This window comes from Hyaena hyaena, unplaced genomic scaffold (assembly GCF_003009895.1).
Source record: "Hyaena hyaena isolate Hyena2069 unplaced genomic scaffold, ASM300989v1 scaffold_696, whole genome shotgun sequence".
NCBI classification, from domain to species: domain Eukaryota; kingdom Metazoa; phylum Chordata; class Mammalia; order Carnivora; family Hyaenidae; genus Hyaena; species Hyaena hyaena.
This window is the reverse complement of record NW_024081328.1, coordinates 718,794-737,871: the sequence shown is the minus strand read 5'-3', so window position 1 is coordinate 737,871 and position 19,078 is coordinate 718,794. Positions and strand designations below refer to the sequence as shown.

The 19,078-nt window shown below is 39.5% G+C and overlaps 1 protein-coding gene and 1 pseudogene across 4 annotated transcripts in view; both read right to left on the bottom strand.

The window, feature by feature from the left end:
• The window catches only part of MCTP2 (multiple C2 and transmembrane domain containing 2), a 250,521-nt gene that overhangs the window by 51,195 nt on the left and 180,248 nt on the right, over positions 1-19,078 (bottom strand). The window lies entirely within an intron of this gene.
• LOC120220400 lies at positions 3,188-3,851 on the bottom strand (annotated as a pseudogene).

The following is a 19,078-nucleotide window of genomic DNA, read 5'->3' as shown; positions in this document are numbered from 1 at the left end:
AAAAAAAAAAAAAAAAAAAAAAAAAAAAAGAAAGAAAGTTGCCAAGGTAACTCTATGGAAGAAAGAAGTCTTTTCGACAAATGACATCGGGAAAAAAGTCACTAACCCTTACCACCTACCATATATAAGAAATAACTCTAAATGGATTATAATAATTAAATATAAATAGTCAAACTTTAAAGCTCCTAAAAAAACATGTGAGGAAAAACCTTTGCCATCTTGGGTGACAAAGATGTTCTTCGAGTACAGGAAGTGCAAAGAATAATGTAAACAAGAGAAAAAATTGGGGCGCCTGGGTGGCTCAGCCAGTTAAATGTCTGACTTGGGCTCAGGTCATGATCTCGCAGCTCGTGAGTTGGAGCTTCCCTTCGGGCTCTGTGCTGACAGTTCAGAGTCTGGAACTTGCTTCAGATTCTGTGTCTCCCTCTCTTGTTCTGCCCCTCCCCTGCTCGCACTCTGTCTCTCTCAGAAATAGACATAAAAAAAAAAAAACCTAAAGGAAAAAAAAGAACTTTGTATAAAAAAAAGAAAAACTGGACTTTCTTGAAAGTAATCGCCATTTGCTCTTTGAAAGACACAGTAAGGCGTGGAAAAACAAGTCACAAAAAGGGGAATGGTATTACCAATACATATACTGAAAGAGAACTTATATCCAGAATATATATGAAGAATTCTTTCAACTTAATCAGAAGATAATCCAATAAAAATGAGCAAAAGATTTGACCAGGAGGTGCACACACACAGAAATGTATGTGAGTACCTAAAAGCACATAAAAAGATATCCAACAGGATTATCCATCAAGTAAATGCAAATAAAGATCCCTGTGAGAAAACAGCTATACGCATATATTAGAAAGGCTACAAGTGAAATCACTGACCAGAATGTTAACTTGGGGCCCCGGTGTGGCTCAGTCAGTTAAGTTTTTGACTTCAGATCAGGTCATGATCTCGTGGTTTGTGAATTTGAGCCCCACGTTGGGCTGTGTGCTGACAGCTCAGAGCCTGGAGCCTGCTTCGGATTGTGTCTCCCTCTCTCTTTTGCTCCCCCACTCACACCTCTGTCTCTGTCTGTCTGTTTCTCTCTCTCAAAAAGTAAATAAACATTAAAAAAAAAATTAAAGAAAGAGAGCATTGACAGAATAGGGGATAATTCTATGTCTCAAACATGCCTGGAACGGATATAAAAATGATACAACTGATTTGGAAAACCACCTGGAAGTTTCTCAAACACTTGAGCACACACCTATTATAATTCTACTCCTAAATGTAGACATTTAACATATAACATTTAACGTATGTCCCACAAAGTCTTGTTCACAAATATTCAGAGCACAGCAGCTTTATTCCAAGCAACAACAAAACTGTCAATGGCCCAATGTCCGCCAACAAGTAAATGTGATATATCCATCCCATAGAACACTACTCAGAATTAACACACCTACAAAATGTCAGAACCGGTATGTGACGCTCTGCTTCTCTGAGCCCAAGAAAGCTTGGTACTCTATCATGTGGGCTTCCTCCCTACATTCCATGATGGGGACGCTAAGGAGACCCTGTCTTACCTTCCCCCAAAAAGCAACCTTAAGAAAGTGCCTTCAACGTTTGGCTACAAATATCATTTTGCTTTTTGCTCCCCAAATTGGTTTTTATAAAAAGAGATTAAAAATATATACATGCTAAATCTCAGGTGAGAAAAAAAGTGATGCATTAAGCAACTTTGTGTTTTTCTATGGATAATGTTAAAGATAGAAGTATGTTAGAGGGAGTCTGTGATGCCACTGTCAGCTGGGATTGAAGAACTTAATCACAGGAACTGCCACAGACACTTGAACAACTCTCCCAGGTATTATTTGACCTAATGACATGAGAAGGATGTTATTTTACATCACAAAAAGTTTTGAAGAACACATCGGGCTTGTGTTTTCTCAGGTTTCATTATGAAGTGACCTATACATAATTAAGCAATCAAAGAATCCGCTGACCATTAAATATCTTTATCCCAAACTCCAAACTTACTAGACACTGAGTTAAAACCATACTGAGAAGCAATAGCCCAAGAAGCATAAAGGAAGAGCAAGTTGATTTCTTTTGGTTAAGGGACTACTGTTTCAAAGTTCAACATCTTCCAATACTCAAGGGAGTTGGAAGGTGTTTTATCTGCAAAATACTGAAGAGGGGATTAGCTTCCAGTGAAAATCACTGGAGTGGTCCTTACCTTATGACTAAAACAATTAAAAAAAATAAAAAATACATATACACATCATTCCCACTTTTGTTTTCACTATTGTGAAACTGGGTTCATTTGTTAAAATAAAAATTCAATCTAGACCTGTAAAAACAGTGTCTATTGAAATAATCATACAGCCTTTATGAATAACCATCTTCCAAGCACAGGGAATAATCCGGGGAGGAGACTCCCATACCCATTATTCTAGAATAAAGGTACTGAGTAAAGATGAGACAAAGCTATGCTACTTCTGTTCCGAAGAACTCCAAGGTTAAATGAAACAACAGGAAAATAATAGAAGAATCTATTTTTAATTTGACCAAGTACACATTCACTGCTCTAACAAATCAGTAGGCAGTTCCTTCTTAAGAAAGTGCAAACACCTTTATTGTTGTTAAAAGAGAAAACAGTGTCATACGTGCCACTATAATAAAGTAAAACAATAGTATATATGAGAAAATGCCTCTAGGTCTTCCTATGTCCATTCACCTGATTAAAATTGTCTATAGCTTCCTGGCCTACATTATGACACTTAGACATCATAGTTTAATATTTAAGACCTTCCTTGAACTGGCTCATACTTGACTGTAAACCATAAGCCAATATCCACCACAAATTCGAGATTTCCATTCAAGGTACACTATTTGCAGACTCCAGGGCAAGCAGTAGTGTTCAGGATTTCACTTTCAGGCATACCCTTCTGTCATTCTGAAAGCTACTCCTTGAGTATTTTCTCCCCTCTGAAGTGTTTCCTCTTCAACCCATCCCAGAACACTATACAGTAACCCCATCTTCCTGGTACCCCTTTACTTCATGTATAAGCTCACTGTTCATTTTCCCTTCATGAAACACTTGTTGAACACTTACTGTGAACCATGTTGATTTAACTTTTTTTTTTCTCAGTTTGAAAGTAGTTGTGTATTCACTGACCAGATTACACAAATAATCAGGGGAGATATCTTAGTTCATCCTTCTAAGAAGCCTGTTGATCTGATCATCCCTGATGCCAGCATCTCTACCTTGTACCCAGTGGGTGAACTTTTTCTTCATTCCCCCTCATGGAGATGATAATTTAAGGGTCTGTAAGAAGCTGTTGGCTTCTTGAAATATTTTCCAACAGTACAGATCATGTGAATCAGATCCTCCATGTAGATGATGCCATATTTACCAACTGATCAAGCAATCAACGTGTTATCTGTCAGGGAAATTTGACTCTTATTGATTTTGCCATAACCATGCTTGTAGATCAATTCATTCACCGACTTCAGGTTTGAGTACCCCCATAGTATATATGATTCCACAGTTCCTGAACCTTTGGGATCACACAATTGATATCTCTGATCCTGATGACAAATGCCAACTTGGGTTCTGCAAGTACACAGAAGCTTCCAGATCTTCTTGCCATACTAGGTATTCAAATCTTAGTTCTGTACCTCTGCCTATATTATTGGTGGCAATGCTTAGCTTTTTCATAGATAAGCTTCCTCCTTGCCTTTCAAAGCCTCTTTTGGGAAAATTTCTTTCCCAGATGCTTGACCTTCAATTCTGTGAAATCCTTTTGCTTTCCCTTAAGGGTTTCTGGCCCAGTAGGGGCCTTCTTTTACTTCTCTTTTGTCCCCTCCATGGTTCCAGCCAGAAAAGAGCCAAACCACACTGATTCAACGCAAGAGTAAACCAACAAACCAACCACCACTCCTAACAATAACATCAATGATAACAAAATAGCCTTAAAAGAACTTACATTGTTTTTGGTGATTAAGGATGCGACACATAAAACAAATAAGCAAAGTGTATATTAAATATCGATAAAAGCTGCTATGTGGGAAAAAAAACCCCAACACAACAAACAGGGATGGAAAGAAGGGAATAACAGGCAACAGGGCTGGGGGTGCAATTATAAGTGGGGGTGGTCAGGGAAGGCCTGGACAAGAGGTCAACATATGAGCAAAGTCCTTGGAGGAAGCACGGAAATCCGGATGAGTGTTTCTGGTCAGAAGGAATAGTAGATACAAAGGTTCAAAAGTGGGGGTACAACTGGTATGTGCAAGGAATAGCAAGAATCTCTGTGGCTGAAGAAGCTTAAGTGAGACCTCTAGAAAGAGAAGTGAAGAACTGGAAAGGCACAGGAGTCAGGCCTGAGGGACTTGGTCTCTGATGTTTATTCTAAGGGAGTAGCTGTGAGCAGAAGAAGTGCTCCTTTGTCAACCACAGTCATGATCTGAATGAGGATGTGGAGGAGGTATTAGAGCTTGAGGATGACATTATTGTTTAGAAGAGGGGAAAGAAGAATGCATTACAGAATGCAATATATGCATCAAGAGGCACTAACTACATTCTCTATAGCCGTGCTTATCTAAGGTGATGCATAAGGAAGGTAGAGAAGGAAAGGAAATTATTTTAAAGGTGGACCACGGAGTCTCAGTTGGATTATTGGTGAGGAACAGCAGAAAATAGTAAGGATGCCAATTCACCACAAGGGGTAGAGTGATTAACAGATGAGAGGCAGCTGAAGAGAGAATTAGTGAACTGAGAAATGACTCCAAAGAAATTATTCAGAATGTAGACAAGAGAGACACAGATACAGATATAGCGAGAAGTGAAGAGATATGGATGATAGAAATGAGAAGATGTTCAGAGTCAGGGGAAAGGGTTAATGAAAGAATGAGGAAGAAGTGTAAAAGAAGATAAAATGCCTGAGAATTTTCCAAAATTGTTGAAAGATACCCATATAGGAAGTAAACAAAGAAATACCCATATCAGGATAAATAAAGAATTTAGGCCTAAAAATGACATACTGGAGGTGCTCAGTTGGTTACGTGTCCACCTCCTGATTTTGGCTCAGCTCACGATCTCACAGTCACGAGACAGGAGCTCCGTGTTAGGCTCCAAGTTTAGCTTAAGATTTTCTCTCTCCCTCTCTCTCTCCCCCTTTCTTGCTCATTCTCTCTCCTTCCCTTTCTCTTGCTCTAAATAAATAAATACATACATACAAAATGCCACAGAACTGAAAAACACCTGGGAACAAGACAGAAACACTTAAAAGCAGCTAAAGAGAAAAAAGGGCTCAGTTTTAACGAAAAAAGCTATTTGAGTTACTTTATATCTCAGTGCCACGAGGAAAGCAAGAAGACAGAATAACTTAACATATATACAATCTCAGCCTTTCCATTTAGAATATTGTATCTAGCAAATGGTCTTAAGCATAAAACAAAGACATTTTCAGAAATACAAAAGCCAGCAGTGCTTATCACCAAAAGACACTCATGAAAGTACACATAAAAAGATTTCAAAGAGAGGCACCTGGGTGGCTCTGATGGTTAAGCGTCCGACTTTGGCTCAGGTCAAGATCTCGCAGTTCGTGACTTTGAACCCTGCGTTGGGCTCTGTACTGATGGCTCACAGCCTGGAGCCTGCTTTGGATTCTGTGTCTCCCTCTCTTTCTTTCTGCCCCTTCACTGCTCATGCTCTCTCTTTCTCTCTGCCTCTCAAAAATAAATAAACATTAAAAATGTTTTTTTAATTTCAAAGAGATGGAAAACTGTCTTCTAAAGACTGAATGCAAGAACGGATGTGCTCCAAAGCAATGATAAATGTGCACATGAATCTACATGAACTTGGACTTACAAAACAAACAAACAAACATGCTAATTTGTGTGTAATGAGGCAATCTAGCACTAAAATAGGGGTCAGTAAAACCCGTAAATTGGGGGAGGGATGGCTTGACTTAAAGAATTCTAAGACGCTCTTGTGTTAAGCCTGTATGTTAAGTAGAAACATAAACTTCAGCTCTTTGGTACGAAGCTGAAGCTTTGCACCTCAGTCTCCCTACAAAACACAAAACCCACACAGAAACAAACAAAAAGCCTGGGTGGCTCAGGTGGTTGCGCATCCATCTCTTGATCTGGGCTCAGGTCACGGTCTCACGTTCATGGGATCGAGCCCCGTGTTGGGCTCTGTGCGGACAGCAAGGAGCCTGCTTGGGGTTCTCTCACTCCCTCTCTCTGCCCCTCCCCCTCCTCTCAAAATGAATTTTAAAACTTAAAAAACAAATTGAAGACAGATGCAGTGAGGTGAACCTCAGTTTGCTGTTCTCTATCTCCTTCAGGGATTTTTCTTTGTTTTCTTTCGCCAGTTCACAATGTGGGACCAATTCACTACGTGGGACAACATGGTGATGGGGCACAGCGTAGCAGCTTAGAGTTTGTTTCTATTATAATAAGCTAGGGAGCTAAAAATTGGGGCGCATAGAAACTATGAGAGCTAAGACCTGAGAGATAATAGGAAAGGACCAAGTCCAACATTCTCTATGCATTTCTCCTGAGAAACTATTTCCCAAGACCATGCATGCTTAGGGTGAAAGGTAAAGACCAAGCAGAAAGTGAGAACTAAAAGTTTCTGGCAATCTCATAGACTTGGGAGACGAAGACAGGAGGTAAAGGAGTAGTAAAAAAGAAAGGCTCAAGCAAACTCTACGTGCTTTGAGGAAGACACCTGAAGGGCTATGCGCTAAATATAAGGGTAAACTACAAATAGACAAATCCTCACAACGTTTGAAATCCTTCCTTGGATCGTTTCAGCCTTGACTGTATCAGAGGGACTTGTTACACTCTTCCCACCTCCTCTCTATCCTCTCTGCAGGAAGATAACACAGTCCATATCCCCTATGATATTTTAATAAATCTTATCCAGCATTTAATTAAAAATACCTAGTCTTGGTTAGGATAAAACAGAATGACCAACAATCAAGAGAAAAACAGACTACCAGAGCAAATAGATGATTTTGATGTTAGAGTCACCAGATGTGAACTTTCAAGCAGTTATGGTTAATATTATATGAAAATGGAGAGGAGCACCTGGGTGGCTCCGTTGGTTAGGCGTCCGACTTAGGCTCAGGTCATGATCTCACGGTTTGTGGGTTTGAGCCCTGCATTGGGCTCTGTGCTGATGGCTAGCTCAGAGCCTGGAACCTGCTTCAGATTCTGTGTCTCCCTCTCTCTCTGACCCTCCCCTGCTCACGCTCTCTCTCTCTCTCTCAGAAATGAGTAAAACATTAAAAAAAGAATTAAAAAAATAAGAAAATGGATAAAAACATGAAGAATATTGGCAGAGAACAGAAGTATCTAAAATAGGATCTAATGGAAAGCTAGAATTTCTTTTTTTAAAAGCAGTGTGTGAAATGAAGAGCTCACTAAATAATTGAATAGCACAATAGAAAAGAGAAGATTTCATGACTTGGTGTATTGGTGTAAAAATATCTATACCTTATGCAGAGATAAATACGTTAAGAAAATAAAACCAAAAAAAGCTACGTGGCACACTGAGAAAAGTTTGATTTACACATAAAAAATTTGGAATCCAGGAGGACAGAGGAAAGAGAATAGACAAAAGGCTATGAATGATACTGGATGAGAATTTCCCCAAGTTTACAAAAGATGTGAAGTTACAGATTTAAAGAAACTCAAATATGATGAAAAGAAAGAAAACCACATGTAGGCACATAACTAATGATCAAAATAAAGTTTGAAAGGCAGACACTGGGGAGGGAAGAAAGAAGAAAAAGGAAAGCATTTCCTCTCAACGGGCAATAATTAAACTGACAACTGACTAAAAAAAAAAAAAAAAAAAAAATAGCCAGAAGAGAACTAGAAAGAATTTATACAAGATAGGTTTTATATGTTCCTTGAATGTTTGGTAAAATTTACCTCTAACATAATGTGGGCCTTATGTGTTGTTTTCTGGAAACATACTAAATTATTGATTCAATTATATAATGGGTTTAGGGCCATTAACTTTCTCAGTCACTTTCTCCCATACTTTCTCACTCACTTTGATACACCTTTCTACAAGTTTTATCCATTTAATATATTTTCAACATGTTAAGCATAAGCTTTCATAATATCCTTTTATATTCAATCTCTGCCATATCTGGATTATTTCCCCTTTTAATGCCTGATACTTGTGCCTTTACTCTGTCCATTGAAAACTCTCAGAATAGTCAATTTTATTAGTTTTCTGAAGACGGAACTTTTCACTTTATTTTCTGTTCTATTTCACACATGTACTCTACCGCAGTGATTTTGTTCCCATTTTTATTTATAATTCACTTGGCTTCATTTTGCTGTAATTTTTCAATGTCTTGATTTTGAGAGTTAACTCGCTAATTCTGAGTCTGACTCATTTTCAATATTGTTTTTGTCTTGCTCTGTTTTTGTGGAAACAACACGCCAATTCCAACTCTTATGTGGAAGAGCAAAAAGCCAAGAACAGCCAAGTCATTCCTGAAAATGAAGAACAAACTGGAACCACACTAAAGCCAAATATTTGTTCCACATTAATACAGGTATAGACAAGAGACTCAATGGGTCACCACCACCTGATCCATGATCTTGTGAAAAACTGTAGGCTCCTGGGAAAAAGTAGATGATTCAAGAACTGGTACTAGATTGATTAGCCGGACAGCCAAAACAAAATGATGAAATCAAATCAAAAGTAGTTGAAAATTTCTACTATACAAAGCAAAGCCATTGGAGATTTAAAGAATATTTTTATGACTGTGAGATAAGGAATGATTCCTCAATAATGACACAAAATACACAAACCACAGGGGAAATTATTGATAAATCTGACATGAAATGTAAGAATTTTTTTTCACCAAAGTCAACATAGAGTGAAAAAAATAAGCCACAGACCTGGAGAAGATATTTCTACCTCAGGGAATTTCTATCTAGATTAATAATATGCTTCTACAAATCAATAAAAATATAGGGATTACATATAAAAGAACAGAGGCACACAAAGGCCCCCAAACACTGAATCATATTTGTAATGAGGTAATGCAAATTAAAACCACTCCAAAGTACCACTTCATACATCAGATGGACAAAATTTAAAAGGTCAGATAATCCCAAGAGTTTTCCAAGATGCAGAGGAATTATTAGCTTTTATTTGATACCTGATGGTTCAATCACTTGGGAAATGGTTGGCATTAACTAAAGAGAATGCTCAGGTGACCAAGTAACTCTAGTCCTAGGTATAAATTTGGGAACAATGGGTTTCAAACTTTAGTGTGCATGAGAAACGCCAAATGGCTGGTTTAAACAAGATTACTGAATCTCATCCCTGAAGGTGATGGGTGGGGCTGGAGAAATTACATTTCTACAAAGTTCCTAAGTGAGGCTGACACTGATGGCCAGGCACCACACATGAGGAGCCATGATGCTAAACTCCTGACCAAGCCCCCCAAGATGATACACGTATCAATATTTTCAAGAACACTCTTCATAATAGCCAAAAACAAAAATTAAAAAAAAAAACCTGGAATCAATCCAATGTCTATCTAAAATAGAATGGATAAATAAAATAATGTACTCGTAAAGTGAAATATCGTGCAGAATGAAGATGAACCATGTGGATGAGCGTCAAAAATACTATTTTGAGTGAATTTGCAACCCACAGAGTAAGATATTAAAGTATTGCGGTTGCTTTTATAAACTCTTCAAAAAACAGACAAAACTGAATTGCATTGTTCAGAGACAGACACAAAATTGGCGAAACTACAGTCGATAGTGAGTGAATGACATAGCATTCAGTATCATCGTTACTTCTGGGGAAGAGGAATGACGAAGGATTCGACCACAGAGGCGAAAAAAGGGCTTTGAAAATAATGGGAAGTTTTAATTTTCAAATTGGGCGATAGGCACACAAGTATTTTTATTCTTTAACTTGTACACACATGTGCATAATTTTATAAACTCCCTTATCTATACACTATATTTTATATTAAATTTTTATGGCAGGTAACATGCTGCTGGCCACAATGGGTATGATTTTGCACTGAACTCGGAATGCTTTCAAAAGCCATGCAATGGAGGACTTCCAAGTAGCCACTCCTGTTTGTTTACAAATGATATGGACAAAGACCTGATTTGGAAACTAAAGAAGTCCAGGGGGAGGGGGAGCAGAATAAAGAAGAAAAGGAGAGGGATGCCTGGGTGGCTCAGTCGCTTAAGCGTCCCATTTCAGCTCAGGTCATGATCTCACAGTTTGTGGTTCAAGCCCCACATCAGCCTCTGCACAGACAGCTCAGGGCCTGTTTAGGATTCTGGGTCTCTCTCCCTCTCTGCCCCTCCCGTGCCCATGCTGTGTCTCTCTCTCAAAAATAAATGAACATTAAACATTTTTACTCTAATAAACTTCTAATTCAGATATTATCATAGTACTTTTCTCTATTTCCTAACTTTGTACATCAAGGCCAAAGTAATAACCCAAAGCTTAGTTCTCATTGTGGTGCACTCTTGCTTTTTATGTCTGCCTGCTCTATATGGACAGAATCTAAAACTCTTAGTATGAGTTTTAGTTTGAGATAAAATCAAAATATGGCTCAAACTTACGTATGTTCTTTTTACTGATTCTTCCCTACCATATTTTCTAAATTCCAGGCACACAAAAACTCAGCTTTCTTAAAAACTGCCTATGTTTTCTTTCTCAGTGCCTCTTAATCTAGGTGCCCCTAGGAATATTCTTTTTTCTCTCTCTCTCTTTCTCACTGGTACCCTGATTGGGATAAGCCATTATGTTACTTGGTGTTTCATAATACCTTATAATTGGCTCAAAATACATTTGCCTGGCACATTGGTCATTTTGTTCAAGTTTTACTCTTTGAAATCCTAAAGCATATATAATTTATATAAATTATATATAAAACATAGGATGGTGTCTTACACATAATAGATACTCAAAGATCTATTGCATTGAAACTAGAGTCATAATGAGCATTAAAAGTCTAACTGTATCCTTTGCATTTCAACAACCTGTTACCCAACAATGCACTTGGATGATGTCACAACATAAGGCTGCTTGTAGTGGTCTGGAGGGTAGACCAGGAAGCCGTAAATCAATATCCAAATGATGGCTTTCTACAAATGCAAGAGGACAGAACCTGAGATACTCCAGATACATGAATTACAAATATTCTCCCAGTGCAACATCCCTCCCCCCACCCCTACGGTGTGAACATCTGTGTGTGGCTTGAAAAGGGTGAGCAGGAGAAAGTTCTGGTTAAAGGTTGATTTCCATTCTACATCAATGCCCAGAAAGTCAAGACAGTCAAATATACCATGGGTTCCGAATCAGTTAAAACTGATGAACTGATTAATCAATTCAAACATCCATTCAACCAACCTCCGTGGAGCGTTTTTTATGTATCGGGCACTTACTGCTACTTAAAAAAAAAAAAAAAAAAAAAGACAGTTTCTATCATCCAGCAGCTACTGGTATAAACTGTTTCTTCATGCGTGTGCGTACACACACACACACACACACACAAACACACACACACCTAAACTGGAGTTTCTCATCATGTCTTATTCACATATGGTTGTAAATAAAAATATCAGAGCACATCATTATATATGACTGCATAGCCATCAAAAGAACATTTTAATTTTTTTAATGTTTTTATTTATTTCTGAGAGAGTGAGAGACAGAGTGAGCAGGGGAGAGTCAGAGAGAGAGGGAGACACAGAATCTGAAGCAGGCTCCAGGCTCTGAGCTAGCTGTCAGCACAGAGCCCAACACAGGGCTCAAACCCACGGACCCTGAGATCATGACCTGAGCTGAAGTCGGATGCCTAACCAACTGAGCCACCCAGGCGCTCCTTAAAGAACATTTTAAATGAGAAAATAAAATGATTAACAATTTGATTTGTAGTGAGTTTGACTATGGAGCCAAGTGCTCTTAACTACTATTGTATACTTTTTCCTGTAGTGTAATCTCCTACAGTTCTGAGGACCTTACATTTTTTAACATGAAGCATATATTTAATGGTGCTTAGGACATATTCATTTTGACTGGATCTAAATCATGGTTCTCTCTATCCTCACAGTGGATACTCGCAGCTCTTGGAAATATTACATAACCTTTTTCCATCTGTAAAATGAGAACAGTAATATCTTCCTTAAGCATTGTTGGGAGGACTCAACGCAGTGATAGGAGGGAGGGGTCATCATCACCGCCATGATTCTTAAAGCAGATGAATGACCAAACCCAGATCAAAGGACAGTAATAAAACCATGAAGAAAACCACTTGGAAAATAAGGTTTGTTGGTCTCAATGTCACTAGTTATTTCTACCGAAAAGCACTCAGGCCATTCAATGGTTCGAAGAGAAGATATTTACTCAGTTATTCCTTTGAGTTTGCTCAATGAAAGAGATTGGCTGGGCTTCATTTAAACTAACTTCTCTTTAGTAAGAGAAGGAAAGAGCAAACAACACCTACAACAGAGGTAAAAAAAAAAAAAAAAATGGAGGGGCGCCTGGGTGGCTTAGTCGGTTAAGCGTCCGACTTTCGCTTAGGTCATGATCTCGCAGTTCATGGGTTCGAGCCCTACATCGGGCTCTGCGCTGCCAGCTCAGAACCTGGAGCCTGTTTCAGTCTGTGACTCCCTCTCTCTCTGACCCTCCCCTGCTCACGCTGTCTCTCTCTCTCTCCTAGAAATAAATAAAAATATTTTTAAAAAAATGGAAAGGCTTCACATCCTTAAAGATGGCAAGACTATTATTTGGGGTGGATCACAGAGAAACGAGACTGGAGAGAAGGTTGGGGTACCAACTGGGGGTCAGTTAGTGGAAAGGCCTGCAGGTCACAGTAACAGATGGAAGATGTGATTGTAAACTAAACACAAAGAGAACAGGATCTGATATTTAACTAGATAATTTTGGCAGCAAAGTGCTCTTAATTATGGGAATGGGGTAATGCAATGAGAAACAGAAGAAAAATATTTAGGAGGGAAATACAATAGCCCAGGAGAAAGAACCAGATCACTTTTGTCTGGGATGCTTAGGGATGTTTTACAGAGAATATAGGCTTTTGTAGGTTTTTTAAATATGCTTTAGATTTTGACAAACTGTGGGGAGTCGCATGGGGAAACACTATGCATCTGATGCCCGGTTATACTCATCCACTCACCAGGAATTACTTCTGAGTCCTGGACAACCCTTTGAATCATTCCTGGTCTCCTCGCCCCTTTTGGTTGGCCTCAGAAATTAGCTCAGCTAGTCCTCTCCTTGCTGGGGTTCTCATACCCAAGATCTACTATGTGAACAGGTACAAGCTTCCTCTGAGACATAAAGCCCTCCACCATATGCCAGCACCATGAGGAAAGCCAAATGAGCTAACCAAATACAGAAAATCTTTCCAAGTTGCTGATAACATGTGACTTTTCTATATTTGTAATTGCATTTCTCCCAGTCACTCCTGACTGAGATCTCCACAGTCCATGAGCTCTTCTCTCTTCCCAAATGAATGCCTCGTTAAATTACTTCCTATGCAAAAAGTCAAGGCTTGCTTCATGAATTGTTATTCATTGGAAAGCAACATGAACGAAATGCCACAACTAGGCAATGAAGGGCCTTGCTGTGGTCGGTAGAATAATGTTACCCCGCACATGTCCATGTCCTGTTCCCCAGAACCTGTGACTATGAGACAGCTCAAAGGGGAACTAAGGTTACAGATGGAGTTAAGGTGGCTAATTATCTACCGTTCACATTGGGAGGTCATCAAAGATTACCTGGTGGAATCCAATGTAATCCAAAGGGTCATTCCTTCAAAGTGGAAGGCAGAGAGAGACAGAAGAAGAAAGTCAGGAAAAGATGTGAGGGCAAAGCAAGGTCAGAGTGATGTCATGTGAAGACTCAACAATGTGCCTTTGCTGGAATGTGCAGATGGAGGAGGGGACCATGAGCCAGGGAACTTGGACAACCTCCATCAGTTGGAAAAGGAAAGGAAATACATTCTCCCCTAGAGCCACCAGAGTAGAACACAGCCCTTCTAACATCTTGATTTTAGATCCACTGAGTCTATGGTAGATTTCTGTCCTCCAGAATCGTAAGATAATAAATCCATGCTGTCTAAAGCCACTTACCTGTATAGCAATTTGCAGACAAGCAACAGAAAACTAATAAAGTAGTATAATGTGAAAGGATTTCTTAGGGAAACTGGGAAGGGCTGTCTAGACTGACCAGAAAGCAAATTCTACACCTTTGGCAGGAGCCAGGGTCTAGAAAGGAGTGTGTTCCTCCTGGCCCAATCTCTACCTACAAAAGTAAGGGAAACAGAGGCACCCAACATGGAAGAAAGGCTTTGTCAAACATCACCTTGGATCGGGCCCAGAACTGAAAGGCCCTTCCCTGCCCTGCCCCTCACTTTTCTCCCTTGCCCTCCAATAAAAACTTCCTATCTCACCTGCGCCTCTACATCATGGTCTGGTAGCCATATACATAGAGAAAGTTTACTGAATCAACACTCATTAACCATCTATTCTCTTGAGCACCAAAAATATGCCCTTTCTGGTATTCATTCAGCATTGCTTTCTACTATTTCTACATGACATAGAATGGTCTGGTCATTTCACTGGGAGGGTGGGCGGGAGTCACACCAGGCCTCTTACCTTATCCCTTAAAGACCAAACTGCACCAACTAGGTCTAGTTTTGTGTGCTCCTAGTACTTTTGTGGAAAGACACCTGAATTATGTGTATCCCACTTTTATTATACTCCATGACCCAACAATTTACATATTTTTCAAACTTCCAAATTCATAATAACACTTTTCTATGTAAAATGAACATGTGAACATTTCTACAGATATAGTTAATTCCATTCTGATTTTAGAAGAAGTCTATACCTAAGTCTGTATAATCCTAAAATAAGTATAAACTGAGGACTTTTGCACTGTATTCTTCTAGTATGCAGGTTCTGTTAACTTATTTTCCCCTTCTGAATGTACTTTGGAACTTTTCTAAAAACAGAAAATAATGCTTCTAACCTGCACTTATATGTACTAAATACTTACTAAACGCATAATTTTTTCTCTCCTTTAAATATGAAGCATTTATTAAAATCCCATCACTTTCATGTTTGTATCAGGCTAGAGGCCACTGTATACTTTCTATTTCTTGACAACATTATATAAATGAGACAAAGTCAAATGATCGCCTCCGGCCCAATAAAAGCCCCCATCTGGGAAGCCTGGGTGGCTCAGCTGGTTAAGCATCTGGCTCTTGATTTTAGTTCAGGTCATGATCTCAGGGTTTGTGAGCTCGAGCCTCTCATCAGGTTCTGAACTGACAGCACAGAGCCTTCTTGGGATTCTCCCTCTCTCTGCCTCTCCCCCGCTCATTCTCTCTCTCAAAATTAAAATAATACAATACAATACAATAATAAAATATAAAATAAAATAAAATAAAATAAAAAGTAGTCCCCACATCACTCATAAAAGTAGAATAACCAGTTCACAAAGTAGAAAACCATGGAGCTAAATGAAAGAAAGCAACTAATGGGCGTCAACTCTCAGCTTTTATCTCCTGGAATGATTATCATCTCAGGTCTACAACCAGACAATAAAAGTCTCATCGTGCATTTTAGCAGAAACTGGTAATTGAGCCGGAGAGTGTCTGATTTTGGTAAATGTACCTTTCAAAGCCATCAGCAAATTCTCTGCTCTGATTGAAGGAAGGGAGGACAAATCCTCACACATTTATTTATTCCTCATAAAACTGGGTCTCTGGAAGGGGTCAAGGAAATATCCCACTAAATGTACAGATAAGGGGCGCCTGGGTGCTCAGTCGGTTAAGCGTCCTACTCAGGACGAGTAGGCTCTCTGAGCGTCGGCTCAGATCATGATCTCATGGTTCTTGGGTTTGAGCCCCATGTCGGGCTCTGTGCTGACAGCTAGCTTAGAGCCTGGAGACTGTCTTTGGATTCTATATCTCCCTCTCTCTCTGATCCTCCCCTGCTCACGCTCTCTCTCTCTGACTCTCAAAAAGAAATTAAAAACATTAAAAAAAATAAAAGTACAGATAAGTATCTCACTCATTTCAGTTGCATAACCATTGGCATGGCGGCACCCTCCGTGGTAGAAATCCGATGGGGCTCAAATTGTACTCCATGGGGACAAAGCATTCTCTAGAAGTGTTCTCTGACTTTGGTCACATGAACATCAGGCTCAGTTGTGACTAAAAGCTTAAACTTCGCACTTACGACTGACTCCTTCATGTTCATAGAAAGATTAGATCAGAATGAATACAGAAGAAATTGCTCTGGGTAATAAAGCAAGTGTATCTAATTAGCATTAGTGCAGTGATCAAGTCAAGCAGTTCACTGTATTAAGTTACCCTGCTTGTAGCTTTATTTCTGGCACTAAAAGAAGTAGGCTTGCAATCCTTTCACATTAAGCCTGAAAAAGCTCTGTACATATTCAATGTGCTTAAAACAGACTAAGGTGCTTTAATTCAGGAACCCTTCAACAGTGATGAGACAGTGATGCTATTTATAGCAAAGTGCAATTCCGTTAGGAATCTTGTCGAGAATGCCTTAGATGGTCTCCCATTACTCAGATAAACTATCTATTCTCTTCATCAAAAAGAGAACTGCTTGTACTACGGACACACATACTTGCTCCTAAAAACAAACATGATATCAAGTTTTGGATCCTCCTTTCCTTAAATATGCTTTTAGTAGTCCTGAACTTGTTTTGATCAGGTGGAATCTGAAAAGTTTTCCTGTAACACTGAGACATCACTACAAAGCAGGAAGAAACCCAGAATAGGGTCTTTAAGTATGTATACACACACACACATGCACACGCACACGCACACACACTCATATACACCCATGCACAGTTGCTCACTCAAACCATCTTTTGCTCACCAAAATAAAAGTTCAAATCAAAACCCAGGATTGACAAATTCAGTTTTTGGCCTGTTCTGTTCAAAATCTGTTGCGTCCTGTAAACAAACGTGCCCAAAACCACTATAACAACAACAAAAATCCCTAAAACTACAATGATCCTATTTAAAGACGCTGCTTGAATTTTAATGTCTTTCATTTCAGACCAAAAATAATGTCTGATGCCATGAGTAGAAAATAAAGACTTCCTCAAGCCTTTCTAGGACGTGATCCATTGAAGCACAGAATGAAAATATTTTAAAAGGCCCTTTAAAAACCAAGAGGCAGATGTTCAGGTAAAAGCAAAGCCAGGAGATTGTATATTTTAATAAAGCTATTATACGTGCAGCCTCAAATTAGGAGTGGCATAGAGGCTACGACATGTCTAAACCATCACCACCTGTTTGCCCTGAAAAATCAATTAAAGGCACACTTTCAAAGTACTCCCCTTCTAACCAATAAAACTTAGCCAGCTTCATCCAGACACTTGAGTCCCTCAGAGGGAATGTACTTGAAACCCGAATCCTGAGTCTTAAATGTTCCCGCGCTGCTTGCATTTATATAAACTAACCACAGTAAAACTGCCCTTCGGGGGCAAAGGTAGAAATGGAGGGGGGGGAGTCGGGGAGAAAGAGACCAAAGAGAGAGTTGGGGGGAAGTGGGGCGTGAGAGAGAAATCCTTATTTCCACTGGCTTCATCCTGAGAATCCTACTTCCTTTTGGTGAATTCCAGTAATTTCTTCAAAGGCTCTCTCTCCACCCCCCTTGCCTTTTTTCCCTCCTTCAGAATCCCGTGCTACATTTTCTGTGCAACAGAAGAGATTCAACTTTGCAAGTTGAAAGTAAGGGCAGGAAAGCCATCCCAAGTGTTTTAGTAATTAAACGAATATGCATAATGAACCATATGCCCAAAGGGCCTGTTCTTCATGTGGGCCAGATTTTTGTTTGAATTTTTAATTTTTATATACAGATGAAACATTCAGTGTAATCTACCAAGAGTGTGAGAGAACACGCAATAAGAAGAAGTGTTGGGGACGGTCCGCGTAGGCGCGGGAACAGGAGACCCGAGAGCAATTCTGCTCTGAAGATGTTGATTCAAATGTGTTTCGTCCCCTCTAGCGATTGTTCTTATCATCTGCTCAGAGTCTTCAAGAGACAGACACACATAACGAATACACTGACAGCTTTATACAGTAGGAGTAAAATACAGCGCCGTCAGCTGAAAAGTGTGAAAATCCGAGGGGACAAACAAGGATTTCTTAAAAAAAAAAAAAAATCCAACACCCATCATTCAGACTACCATCTTGAATCACAGGAAATCCTCCCCAGTCTCATTTGGAAGCTACATAAATATTATATTGCAGGCTCTAAGCCACATATATTAGCGGTATGAAGTGATCTAAGAGGGATTCTTAACTCTTAATGATGCAACTGTGCATAGTGGGCAGAAGATGCTTCAGGCGAAATGCTAGCATGCCCTCCCCACTCCTATGGCAATGCCCACCAGTTCAAACATACAGATCCCCAGTATTTCCCAGACTGTTGTCATGGAAGAACGGGTAAAACCTTCCTTGAAGCTTTTCAGCGGCATTTAGGAAATACTGAGTTATAATCCAAGCAACGTAAGAGATACAGAGTCTGATAAAATTACTCTGTCAGCTCCTGGACATGCAGGATTGAAGAACATTCTCTTAATTTTCTAATGCAGAAGAGAGCTTTTTAAGAATGTGTTGGCACAACATTTGAAATTTACAGCGATGGTCTGGACAAAGTTATCGGGTGCTCCGGGTGGGTCGATCTTGTAAATGCCTCATTCAGGATAAACATTTCAGAATGGGGTGTGTGTGTGTGTGTGTGTGTGTGTGTGTGTGTGTTGGTGGGGGAGGGGAAGGCACAGAGGAAATGCTTAAGTCCACTATCCTCCACGTCTTTAACCCAAATGCAAGATGCCACACTGGGCCTCACGGCCCAGAGAAAAGATTATGGAGACAAATCAGATCAAAAATCAAGGTGAAGCCTTAGCGTCTTTTCAGCCCCGCCCCCCACGACACAGGTATGCTGTCATTTTCCCAAGGTAAACATCCGAAATGGAATGCAAAGCATTTAAAGAGCAAGTAATAATGGAGCT